Source organism: Neofelis nebulosa, chromosome 5, assembly GCF_028018385.1.
Source record: "Neofelis nebulosa isolate mNeoNeb1 chromosome 5, mNeoNeb1.pri, whole genome shotgun sequence".
NCBI classification, from domain to species: domain Eukaryota; kingdom Metazoa; phylum Chordata; class Mammalia; order Carnivora; family Felidae; genus Neofelis; species Neofelis nebulosa.
This window is the reverse complement of record NC_080786.1, coordinates 87,927,089-87,940,906: the sequence shown is the minus strand read 5'-3', so window position 1 is coordinate 87,940,906 and position 13,818 is coordinate 87,927,089. Positions and strand designations below refer to the sequence as shown.

At 38.6% G+C, this 13,818-nt stretch overlaps 1 protein-coding gene across 13 annotated transcripts in view; it reads left to right on the top strand.

The window, feature by feature from the left end:
* The window catches only part of RUBCN (rubicon autophagy regulator), a 70,345-nt gene that overhangs the window by 12,155 nt on the left and 44,372 nt on the right, over positions 1 to 13,818 (top strand). The window contains exon 2 of one of the 13 annotated variants that reach the window (XM_058731038.1): positions 9,048 to 9,100. The exons of the other annotated variants lie outside the window; for them this stretch is intronic. The gene's annotated coding sequence lies outside the window, so the exon portion shown is untranslated. The remainder of the gene's footprint in view (positions 1 to 9,047; positions 9,101 to 13,818) is intronic. 13 annotated transcript variants of the gene reach the window in all.

The following is a 13,818-nucleotide window of genomic DNA, read 5'->3' as shown; positions in this document are numbered from 1 at the left end:
CCTGAGATGTATGAATGATCAGTTCAGTGAAACTGAACATTTTACTTCCCTTTTCCATGTTTCAGTTTCTGCTTATGTATATTTGGCTATTTATTCTTCCTCCAGATGTCTGTGAAATGTTTCATGTAAGAGGTCCCATATAAATTCTAACCAAGTTTTGGGATCATTTTTATTTTCCTTTACCAGTTCATGTAGGAGAGGCTGCGTTGGAAATTCAAGTTAAAATTTCCACCCCGTCTAGCTGGACTTCTAGCTAGGTTAGTTATTAATGGATTTAAACAAACACTTACCACACGCCGTGCACTGTTTTAAGAGACATGCAAGTATTATTTAATCCTTATGACAACTGTATGAGGCAGGAATTATTATTATCACCATTTAATAGATGAGGAAGCTGAGACATGGAGAGGATGAAGAACTTGCCAATTTCATATAGTGAATCCTGGTGGAACTGGGATCAAAACCAGGCAATCTGGCTCTAGAATCTGCACTTTTAGTACTTATGCTATGCTGCCTTTCATTATGCTCATGTACTGAGACAATGAAATGTGTAAGATAATGAATTTTAGGGCATTCTTTGCCTATCACTTAGGCCAGTAGAAGAGCTCCTTTGCGGGCATCTTTTTCTTTCTATTATTTTTTCCCCATGCTTGCCTCTTAACCAACCAACTCTAGTCAGAATTTAATTTCTGCAGTGGGATTATCTCCACAGGGTCACTGGTATTGTTGCTATAGCCTACTCTTTGCTCGTGGCTGGTTAACTCAGAATGTGTTGTTTAATGAGATTTCGTGGCACCAGTGGCCTCCTTAGTTCCAAATAGACAACTGGCATATACATGCCTTGTGCCTGAGAATTGAGGCATTGTGGCTGGGTATTGCAAACCTCACTTTCTGTGGTCAATAATATACCCAATTCAGAAAATTCCTCATAATGAGATGGCCTCATTTTTATACATAAAGGATAAACTTATAAATGTATTTTCTGAAAGCAGTTGATGTAGTGAAATGTGCATAAGCTTCATAACCAGATAGACTTGCATTTGAAACCTAGCTCTACTGCTTAATTTTTTTTGAGTTTAATTATTCATTTTGAGAGAGACAGAGACCGCACCAGTGGGGGAGGGGCAGAGAGAAAGAGAGAGAGAGAATCCCAAGCAGTCTCCTCACTGTCAGTGCAGAGCCTCATGTGTGCTCGAACTCACTAATGGTAGGATCATGACCCCAGCTGAGATCAAGAGCTGGGTGCTTCATTGACTGAGCCACCCAGGCACCCCTCTACTGTTTAATTTGGCTCCTCCATCTGGGAAAAATAATGCCTTCCTGACTGGTAAGTTGTGAGGGTTTGATAAGATAATGTACATGAAGCTCCTCATAGAGTGCCTGGTATGTACTAAGTGCAAAACATATCTACTTCTGTCCCCTCCCCAGCTTTCTTGAAATAAGGTTGGTGGGTGCTTTTCTGGTTGCTGTTTTCAATTGTATAGCCTGTTCTTCCTCCTTCCATGGCTCCTCTGAGTCCAGTGAACTGAGGACTGGGGGGTTAGCCTAGCTTTTCACTTTATCCTTGGAGTGTAGTAATTTCATAGGTTCCCTTATTTTTCATCTAACTAGTTATCACTCTAGCAGAGTGCTACAGTGCTTAGAGATGATACTTTACTTTCTTTAGTTATGTAGTAAATACCAGTTGTTTGGAGGTTGTCTGATGAAACTACTAAACAGTGAAAGGAATGGTCCTGCTAGCATTGCTCTGCTACCCTAGACTGCCTTGAGCTGCACAGTCTGAGCTTGGAAATCAGCTATATGTAGAGTTTTCCTGATGAAGTGATCCAGATAATGTCAAAATTCAAATACTAAAAGACTTTTCAGTGTCTCCAAACTGAGTTCATTCCATTGACTGAAACCTTTTCGTCCTCTGTTCTCTACCTCAGTTAGTAGCATTTTTCATTCAGTCAGCCAACCCGGAAGCCTCAAAGTGAAATTTGATACTTCCCTCTTTATTTCCCATATCCAGGCAGTTACCAGGTCCTATGAATTTTGTTCCTGATTTTTCTCTTGAAGCTTTATTTTTTTCTCCATTTTCAAATATATTTGCTTATATTACTAAAAAATCCAGGGAGTAGTATTGCTTTAGGCATGGCTTCTTAGGTTCTTAAACAAGAATTTGTCCCTCTCTGTGGACTCTTCTTCCTTATGTTTTGGCTTCATTCTTAGGCAGACTTTTCTATAGGATGGATAACACTTGGCAATTTCAAGTTTAGCAATCTCAACCAAAAAAAAAAAAAAAGGCAATCCCAATAGGTACAACAAAAGCAAAAATTCAGAGGCTGACTATTTTTGGGCTGACTTGACTATTTTGGGGCTGACTTGAGTTATGTTCCTCTTCTTCTAATTGAGGTATGGAATATGCCTGTCAATCAGGCCTAAATTATGTGCTCAACCCTGGATCCTGTGGCAAGGGGATACTTTCTTGGAACTTCACAGACCAGAGTAAGTTGCAGAGGGGTGATTCCTCTGTGGAAACTCAGGATTCTGTTATCAAAAGAAAGGGACATGAATTCTGAGCACATATAAATAATATATTCACTGAAGACCCTTATTATCTCCATTGTGGATTATCTCAGTAGCCTCCTAAATGATCTCCCAGTCTGAACTCTAGCCCCAATTCCAGACAGCCTCCACATTGCTACCACCTTAATTTTTCATAAGCAAAGTTACTATAGTATTTTGCTCTGAAATGTTCAGTCCTTTCTTATTGAAAATAGAAAATAGTTAAAACTCCTTCCCTGATATTTAATCTGTACCTTGATCCCTATGAAATTGCCAGTTACAAAACAATGGCATTCACTCACTCTTATATCTTCCTCATCATTCTCATTCTTGCTTCTCCACATTCCCTGCAGTATCTCCTCCTTTGCCTGGAAGGCTATTAGTCATCTTTCAAATAATGCTCCTTTATTTTTTTTAATTAAAAAATATTTTTAAATGTTTATTTTTGAGAGAAAGGGGGTGGAGGGCAGAGAGAGAGAGAGGGAGACACAGAATCTGAAGTAGCCTCCAGGCTCTGAGCTGTCAGCACAGAACCCGAGGCAGACTGTGAGATCATGACCTGAGCTGAAGTCAGTGGCTTAACCCACTGAGCCACCCAGGTGCCCCATAAATAATGCTCCTTTAGAAGGCATCCTTCACCTGCTCTTTTCCATATCTATAGCATTTCTCTTTTCGTGGCATAGTTATGTAAGTGCCCATCTTCCCTATTTCATTATGAATACCTTGAGAGATGGTGACTCCTCCTCTTTAACACCATAAGCCCAGTGCTTCACATATAATCAGCATTCAATGAATATTTACATGAGGAATGGAAATGTTAACAATGTGGTCATGCCTCTTACAATTGGGCAAGTGCTGGTGGTACCATTGCCATTGGAAGAGCCTCTTTTCTCCCTTTCTCCCTATTTATTTTCACTTTTTTACGTTTATCCTCATTTTTTTTTTAAAATTTTTTTTTCAACGTTTTTTATTTATTTTTGGGACAGAGAGAGACAGAGCATGAACGGGGGAGGGGCAGAGAGAGAGGGAGACACAGAATCGGAAACAGGCTCCAGGCTCTGAGCCATCAGCCCAGAGCCTGACGCGGGGCTCGAACTCACGGACCGCGAGATCGTGACCTGGCTGAAGTCGGACGCCCAACCGACTGCGCCACCCAGGCGCCCCTATCCTCATTTTTTATTTTCTGCCCTTTCTTTTCCTTTTTTTACATGGTAAGGCAGGAGGATCACATAATTTTTGAGCAATCTATACTTCTGGTCCAGTTATTAGTACACCTACCCCACTACTCACTACCCTCACCCACCCTGAACATACTCTTAAAGCCCTGGGGGGAAAATGCTATTGCCAGAACCTGGGTGAGGGTGATCTATCAGCTGACAGCAGGGACCCTAAGCTGAAGCTTTTCCCAGGTATCCTTCCCACAGCTGTTCTGCTTTTTATAGCTGCTTTATCACTTCTTTTATTAAATGGAATCGTTCTGTGTGTGTTTTGTTGTGTTATCTTGCCTCCATAAATCTTACCAACTAACCTGGGTGATTATAGACCAGCTCTGTCCAACATGATAGCCACTACCCACATGTGGCAATTTAAGTTGAAATTAATTAAAATTAAATAAAATTTAAAATTTCGGTTCTTTAGTCATATTCTTCAGATTTCAAGTGCTTAATGGCCATGGTGTCTAGTGGCTGCCATACTGGATGGCATAGATATACCACATTTCCAGCATCGTAGAAAGTTCAATTGAACAGTGCTGTTATAAACTTAAATCTGAGTTTTTCAGGAAACAACTAGAGTATGCTTACATGTTTTTTTATGTAAAAATTGGGCTTGCTTGAAGTTAAACTCACACCTGATTGAGAGGAGAGAAGATTATTAAAGGAAGTCATAAATCATTAGTGAATAAATAGGGACTTGGCAAACTATCTTCAAAATTTGTGGGCCATGGCCTCTGCCAATGAAATTCACAGAAATTGTGCTAGATCGTAGGACTGAAGAGATGATTGATTTTTTACTAGAAAATAGCAGAACCCCATAATTTCTAAAAGATTCTAAGACAGTCTCCCTATGAGCTTTCTCATTTGGATGCTTTTTGTGAAGAAAGCATTAAGAGCCATAATTTCAATTCCCTGTCTACCCCATTCAATACCATGACTTTATTTTTGCCTCCTCAAGAGTCCTGTGAGATTTAAAATTTTCTGAGGTGTTTGTTTTGTACTATTTGTTCTACTTTTGTTTTTTGTTCACTGCCTTATAGCTCTATGGCCACAGAATATACCTGTACTTCTGCTTTGGAGGATTGATTGACTTTTTGTGTGTGTGTACCTTACTTAGTACAAGGCTAGTTTTTGTGAATGTGTCTATGCTTAAAAAAAAGTGTTCTTCAGGACATAGCTTTCTAGATGTAAAGAACAACCTTACATATTATTCAGCTCTTCTAATCACTTTTTACTTTATGGTTTTCATGATTTGAACATTAATGTCCTATTACCATTGTTTTTTCTATTTTCATTTTTTTTAAGATTTTATTTTTAAATAATTTCTATACTCTGTGTGGGGCTCGAACCCACAAATCTGAGGTCAAGAATCGCATGCTCCCACCAATTGAGCCAGCCTCTCAATTTTCTTTCTTCTGTTTTCTACTGTTTTTGCTTTGTGTGTGTGTTTTGTTTTATATATTTTGAGGTCATGTTATTACATACATAAAAGTTAATGACAGCTGTATCTTTATTATGGTCTCTTTGTCTTTTTTAATGATTCTTGTCTTGAATGCAACCTTCATAAAATATCATAATTTCCACTTATCTTTTTGCTTGATTGGCTGCTTTGTTTTAAATAGTTGAGTTTATTTCATTGATTTTTATCTTTGTATCATATGTGTTTCAGCTTAATTCTGTCATCTTTTAAAAATGATTTTTAAATTTTTTTTGTTTATTTTTGAGGGAGAGAGAGAGAGAGAGAGAGAGACAGACAGAGTGTGGGCAGGGGAGGGGCAGAAAGAGAAGGAGACATAGAATCTGAATCAGGCTCCAGGCTCTGAGCTGTCAGCATAGAGCCTGATGCGGGCTTGAACCCACTAACTGGAAGATCATGACATAAGCCGAAGTCGGACGTTTAACTGACTGAGCCACCCAGGTGCCCCTAAAAATGATTTTTATAATATTCTCTTGCTCTTTCTCTGCCTCAGCAATTTTTAAGATTGTCTAATTTTAGGGGTGCTTGGGTGGCTCAGTCTGTTAAGCACCTGACTCTTTATTTCAGCTCAGGTCATGATCTCATGGTTAGTGAGTTTGAGTCCTGCCTCTGGCTCTGTGCTGAAAGCAAAGAGCCTGCTTGGGATTCTCTCTCTCTCTCTGCCCCTCCCCCATATGGGTACGTGTTCTCTCTCTCTCTCTCTCTCTCTCTCAAAAATAAACTTAAAAAGAAAGATAATCTTGGGGCGCCTGGGTGGCTCAGTCGGTTAAGCGTCTGACTTCAGCTCAGGTCATGATCTCGCAGTTCATGGGTTCGAGCCTCGCGTCGGGCTCTGTGCTAACAGCTCAGAGCCTGCTGAGCTGGGAGCAGCTGGGAGCCTGCTTCTGATTCTGTGTCTCCCTCTCTGTGCCCCTCCCCCGATCGCACTCTGTCTCTGTCTCTCTCTCAAAAATAAACAAACAGTAAAAAAAAATTTTTTAAAGATAATCTAGTTTTAGTTGTAATGATAGTTAGCTCTTACTTTAAAATAGTATCCCTAAAACTGAAGCAATTGAAGCAGTCTTTCTTTCCTCCTGTGCCTTTGCTATCAAAGTGGTGGTGTGTGCCTCCTTTACCTTGTTTGTAAAGCATTCTGCTACCCAGACAACATAAGATGTGACTGTATGGTAATGAGGTTGACTTTCTTATATGACTCATGAAATTAGCCTTACTGCTTTGCAATAAACCCTTATATGCTTCTACCATTCTACCAACTAAGCAGATTGGAGTCTCTGTTAGATACAAGATACCTCCAAATCTGAGGAAGTCTTTTCTAGCTTTCCTGCTTCAGTGAGAGCACCATGAGCATAATCAGGCCTTCAAATCTGTGCTTACCAAGGGGAGATTTAACCCTAGTTTAAAATCAGTTGAGACATTGTTTAGATGGGGAGCACAGTGACAAGTCTTCATTTGTGTTACAGACTGTCCAATCCTAGATAGTTTTTGGCAGAATTTTCTCTGAGGCAGAATGGGTAAGAAGGCTTTATTCAGGCACCCCTTCTAATGTAGTTGGATTTATTATATTTATGCAGTGGAAGTTCAAAGAAGGAAAAGGACAGAGAAAAGAGAAGGAATATTATTGTCTACTCTATGATGGTGCTTTCTATAGATGATCAATTACTCTGAAGGAACTGAACCTTAAAGAATTTAAATGGCTTACCCAAGGATGCAACAGCTAGTTTGTGGAGAGCTGGGATTCAAATTCAGGTTGGCCTGACTATGAAACTTGTTCTCTTTCTGCTGCATGACATTTTCTCAATCCTTATTAAAGCACAGAAGAAATAGAAAAAACACAGTCTCTATCTGTGAGGAAACAAACCACATACAATAACAATTTTTTTTTTAACATTTATTTATTTTTGAGACAGAGAGAGACAGAGCATGAACGGGGGAGGGTCAGAGAGAGGGAGACACAGAATCTGAAACAGGCTCCAGGCTCTGAGCTGTCGGCACAGAGCCCGATGCGGGGCTCGAACTCACGGAGTGCGAGATCATGACCTGAGCCGAAGTCGGCCGCTTAACCGACTGAGCCACCCAGGCGCCCCAATAACAATTTTTTTTAAGGATGATTAGGAGGAATGTTGTATTGACAGTGTATATTATAGGGTTTCAAACGAAGGAGTTATAGCAAGTCAAACTATTTACAACTTTTTATTTTAACGTTTATTTATTTTTGAGAGAGAGAGAGAGAGTGTGTGTGCGAATTGGGAAGGGATAGAGAGAGAGGGGACAGAAGATCTGAACGAGCTCTATGCTAATAGCAGATAACCCAGTGTGGGGCGCGAACTCACAAACTGAACTCACAAACCATGACATCATGACCTGAGCCAAAGTCGGACACTTAACTGACTGAGCCACCCAGGTCCCCTTATTTAGAACTTCTTAGGAGAAGGTTGAACTAGAGCTGAATCTGAATCCCTGAATAAGACAAGAAGAGAAGCATTCTACGTGGAAAGGTCTGTATAAATAAAGTCATGGAAGTAGGCATGAGGTTGGCATGTTTATAATAGAGTGCATTAGTGAGACTGTATTCAAATTGAGGAGTACCGAGAAGGAAAGTTGGTATTTAGATGGGGGCTACATGATGAAGACGTTTTGAACTCCATACTGAGGAGTTTGTACATCATCAGTGGTTAGGTTTCTGACATAAGGGATTTTCCTTTTTTTAAATCTACTCATTGTTGAAATTCAATAAATTTGATGTCATTTAAATGTAGTGTGATTGGTGAGGCATTTGTTGAATAGATATGAAGTTACAAGCATGCCTTCGAGTACTACTTATTCCCTCCTAGACATTAAAATTCTGCTGTCAGCCATTAAAGAGATGGGACTGGCCAATGGTTAGGTTCTCCTAAGTACCCTGGAGTTGAGAGACTATAATGAAGTCAAGCATGTTTTTTCTATAAGCATATTATTTACTTAAAAACATCGTAAATATTTAACTGCATACTCTACATGTCAGATACTATATACTTAAAACCAGAAAACATGGAGCCTAAAAAGAAGACAATTAAACATATATGTGATAGTCTCTTGCTACTTAAAGTGTTACTAATTAATTGTTTCACTTAACTATGTCTCCTTCTGCTTAAAGAAGGAACCTATTCTTTTCAGAGAGTGCTTTTTGGTATTAAAAGTCCCAAGTGTTTGCCAGACCACAATCTTTCAGCATAAGATGCCCTTGACACTTTGGTATTTAGAAAATCCTTGATGGTAGTTTCCAGCCTCTTGTTTGGTAACTTTATTCAGATTATTGATCTTTCATTAATTGCTAGGCTCAAGGAAGGCCTAAACAGTTCTTCCCTTCTCTACATTCCCCTCATATAACCAGAGGTAACCACTATTACATATCTCAATTTCTCTCAGCATTTTTATTTATTTTTTATTTTTTTTATTTTTTCAACGTTTTTAATTTATTTTTGGGACAGAGAGAGACAGAGCATGAACGGGGGAGGGGCAGAGAGAGAGGGAGGCACAGAAGTGGAAACAGGCTCCAGGCTCTGAGCCATCAGCCCAGAGCCTGACGCGGGGCTCGAACTCACGGGCCGCGAGATCGTGACCTGGCTGAAGTCGGACGCTTAACCGACTGCGCCACCCAGGCGCCCCTCTCTCAGCATTTTTATGTTGATGTCATAAATAATTTTATATTCTGCTTTTTATACTTTAACATATTATCTATCATTAACTTTGGAAACTCTTCCTAATGAAAAACTTTAATGGTTTCATGATATTCCATCATTTGGATATCACATACTTTTCTTACATTTCAGGGATCAAATCCTTATCTGACTTGGGACAACCTGACCTTCAGTCTTGATTTCAGGTAGATACCACAATTCATTGCACACTGTGGAGGGAATATGCCAATAAGTTGAAGCTGTTTCCTTGTACCACTAAAAAGGACACTGGAGATCCAAGACATGCTAATATATATTTCTTGGGTTAAAATCTCACTTTACAATTGCATAGTACTTATTATGTATATACTATTTGTCATATATTTCAGTTGTTTTTAGTGATTATGTGTTAGTTATATGGCATTACTCTATTTATTTATTTATTTATTTATAAGTTTTTATTTGAATTCCAGTTAGTTTACATACAGTGTCACATTAGTTTCAGGTGTACAATATAGTGATTCAACATTTGTATACATCACCTGGGACATAGCACTTTTTTTTTAAATTTTTTTAATGTTTATTTATTTTTGAGAGAGAGAGAGAGAGAGAGAGAGAGAGACAAAGACAGAGCACGAGTGGGGGAGGGGTATAGAGAGAGGGAAACACAGAATCTGAAGCAGGCTCCAGGCTCTGGGCTGTCAGCACAGAGCCCAACGCGGGGCTCAAGCTCACAGACCGTGAGATCATGACCTGAGCCCAAGTCAGACGCTTAGCCGACTGAGCCACCCAGGTGCCCCTGGGACATAGCACTTTTTAAAAAAATAACATTTGCCTGTAACTTTTCTGTTTTAACCTTGAATATCACTTTTTAAAAAAAATTCCGGTATAATTAACACACTGTTAGTTTCGGACATACAGTATAGTTTTTAAGCAATTCTGTGTGTTACTGAGTGCTCATCATGATAACTGCACTCTTAATCCCCTTCACCTATTTCACCCATTCCCTCTACTCACCTCCCCTTTGGTAACTATCAGTTTGTTCTCAGTTAAGAGTCTATTCTTTGATTTGTCTCTTTTGTTGTTGTTTTGTTTCTTAAATTCCTCATGAGTGAAATCATATGGCATTTGTCTTTCTCTGGCTGACTTATTTCACTTAGCATTATATTCTCTAGGTCCATCCGTTTGGTCGATGGATTTTATTTTTTAGGGCCAAGTAATATTCCATAATATATATATATATACATATATATGTATACATATATATATGTATATATATACATATATACGTATACATATATATGTATATATATATACATATATATATGTATGTATATATGTATACACACACATCCCCCACATCTTCTTTATCCATTCATCTCTCAATGGACACTTGGGCTGCTTTCATAATTTGGCTATTGTAAATAATTCTGCAATAAACATAGGGTTGCATATATCTTTTAAAATTAATATTTTTGTATTCTTTGGGTAAATACCCAGTAGTAGAATTATAGGATCATATGGTAATTCTGTTTTTAATTTTTTGAGGAACCTCCATACTGCTTTCCACAGTGGCTGCACTGGTTTGCATTCCCAACAGTGCAAGAGGGTTCCTTTAACTTCACATAGTTACCAACACTTGTTGTTTCTTGTATTTTTTATTTTAACTATTCTGGCAGGTGTAAAGTGATATCTTATTGTGGTTTTGATTTGCATTTCCCTGATGATGAGTGATGTTGAGCATCTTTTCATGTGTCTGTTGGGCATCTGTATGGCTTTTTTGGAGGAATGTCTGTTCCTATCTACTGCCCATCTTTTAATAATTATATCTTTTTTTTTTTTTTTTGGTGTTCAATCTTGTAAGTTCTTTTTTTTAATTTATTCTTCGAGAGAGAGTGTAAGTGGGGGAGGGGCAGAAAGAGGGGGACAGAGGATCCTAAGTGGGCTCTGCACTGACAGGCTGACAGCACCAAGCCCAACATGGGGCTCAAACTCATGAACTGTGAAATCATGACCTGAGCTGAAGTTAGATGCTCAACCAACTGAGCCACCCAGGTGCCCCTCAACCTTGTGAATTCTTTATAAATTTTGGATATGTCATTTAATAAATTATAAGATGTGTCATTTGGGAATCTCTTCTCTCATTCTGTAGATTGTCTTTTAGTTTTGTTGATTGTTTCCTTTGCTGTGCAGAAGCTATTTATTTATTTATTTATTTATTTATTTTTAATGTTTATTTTTGAGAGAGAGAGAGACAGATTGTGAGTGGAGGAGGGGCAGAGAGAGAGGGAGACACAGAATCTGAAGCAGGCTCTAGGCTCCGAGCTGTCAGCACAGAGCCTGACGCAGGGCTCGAACTCACAAGCCGTGAGATTACGACCTGAGCCGACGTCGGCCACCCAATCCACTGAGCCACCCAGGCACCCCTATTTATTTATTTTTAAGTAGGCTTCATGCCCACCATGGAGCCCAACATAGGGATTGAACTCATGAGCCTGAGATCAAGAGTTGGATGCTTAACCAGCTGAGCCACCCAGGCACCTCCTGGTTTGTTTGTTGTTGTTGTTGTTGTTGTTGTTGTTGTTGCTTTGGTAAAGTAGAAGCTTTTTATTTTGATGTAGTACCAATAGTTTATTTTTGCTTTTGTTTCCCTTGCCTCAGGAGACATATCTAGAACAATATTGCTATGGCTGATGTCAGAGAAATTACTGCCTGTCCTCTCTTCTAGGCTTTTCATGGTTTCAGGTCTCACATTTAGGTCCTTAGTCCATTTTTTAAAAAGTTTTATTTATTTATTTTGAGAGAGAGAGAGAGAAAGAGAGAGTGAGAGAGCATGAGCACAAGCGAGGGAGGGGCAGAGAGAGGAGGAGAGAATCCCAAGCAGGCTGCACAACAGCAGCGTAGAGCTCAGTGCAGGGCTCAAACTTACAAACCGTAAGATTATGACCCGAGATGAAACCAAGAGTCAGACGCCTAACCGACTGAGCTACCCAGGTGCCCCAAGTCCTTAATCCATTTTGAGTTTATTTTGTGTATATGGGAAGTGATTTGGTTTCATTCTTTTGCATGTAGCTGTCCAGTTTTCCCAGCACCATTTTTTGAAGAGACTATCTTTTTCCCATTGCATATTCTTGCTTTGTCATAGATTAATTGACTGTATGATGGTGGGTTTATTTCTGGGTTCTCCATTCTATTTTGTTGATCTATGTGTCTTTTTCTGTGCCAGTACCATACTGTTTTGATTACTACAGCTTTGTAGTAATATCTTGAAATCTGAGATTGGATACTTCCAGTTTTGTTCTTTTTCAAGATTGCTTTGTCTGTTTGGGGTCTTTTGGGGTTCCCTACAAATTTTAGGATTATTTGTTCTAGTTCTGTGAAGAATGCTGTTGGTATTTTGCTAGTGATTGCATTAAATTTGTAGATTTCTTTGGGTAGTATGGACATTTTAACAATATTAATTCTTCTAATCCATGAGCGTAGTATATCTTTCCATTTGTTTTCTCTTCAATTTCTTTCATCAGTGTTTTATAGTTTTCAAAGTACAGGTTTTTCACCTACTTGGTTAAGTTTATTTCTAGGTATTTTATTATTTTTGGTGCGTTTGTAAATAGGATTTTCTGAATTTTCTGCTACTTCATTATCAGTGTGTAGAAATGCAACAAATTTCTCCACATTAATTTTGTATCCTGCAATCTTCCTGAATTCACTGATCACTTCTAGTAGTTTTTTTGGTGGAATCTTTAGGGTTTTCTATATATAGTATCATGTCATCTGCAAATAGGGAAATTTTTACTCCTTTTTTCACCAATTTGGATGCCTTTTATTTCCTTTTCTTGTCTGATTGCTGTGGCTAGGAGTTCCAGACCTATGTTGAATAAAAAAGTGGTGAGAGTACACATCCTTGTCTTGTTCCTGATCTTAGGGGAAAAGCTCTGTTTTTTACCACTGAGTATGATGTTCATTGTGGGTTTTTCATATGTGGCATTTATTATGTTGAGGTATGTCCCCTCTAAACCTGCTTTGTTGAGGGTTTTTATCATGAATAGATGTTGTATTTTGTCAAATGCTTTTCCTGCATCTGTTGAAATGATTATGTCATTGTTTATCCTTTCTCTTGTTAATGTGATATATCACATTGGTTGATTTGTGAATATTGAACCACCCTTGTATCCCAACAGTAAATCCCACTTGATTGTGCTGAATGATTTTTTAAATACATTGTTGGATTTGGTTTGTTAATATTTTGTTGAGGATTTTTGCATCTATGTTCATCAGAGATATTGGTCTTCTCCTTTTTTTTTTTTTTTTGGTAGTGTCTTTGTCTTATTTTGGTATCAAGGTAATCCTGGCCCCTTGAGTGTCGCTTCTAATTGTGACTTGGCAAGCTTAAGACTGAGCTGGCCTTTAGGAAAACTTTTTCCTTGAATATCCTTATTTGAGTTGCTTAAGCAATTTCTGTTCCTCTTTCAAGGAGGAATCAAGTCAAAATCACCCCAAAGGAAAATAGGTAGGACTTTATTCTGAGGTTGGCTTAACTGTTGATGAAAAGGATTCAGGTAGCAATGGATTATACTGTCCCTTGCCACTTAGGCCTGGTGCTTCCCTGGCACAGGGTGAGATGCTTAGAAAGACTTGCTTTTAATTTATGGTGATTAAGGGAGAGCACTCTGTGTACTTGGAGAAGTGGCTCTGCAAAGGGCTACTTTCAATCTAATATACATCAAAGGCCTTGCTTTTGCCCAGATAAAGGTTACATCTGAATTCAAGGTGATATCATTCAAATAATTATTACTGAACAGGTTTAACCCAAGAAAGATTGACCTTACTTACTGAAAATGTGGTTAAAGAATACAGAGGCATATTTGATTTTTCATGGTGATCTGTTCACTTGCATATAAGATTCAGGTATGAATAGATTAAT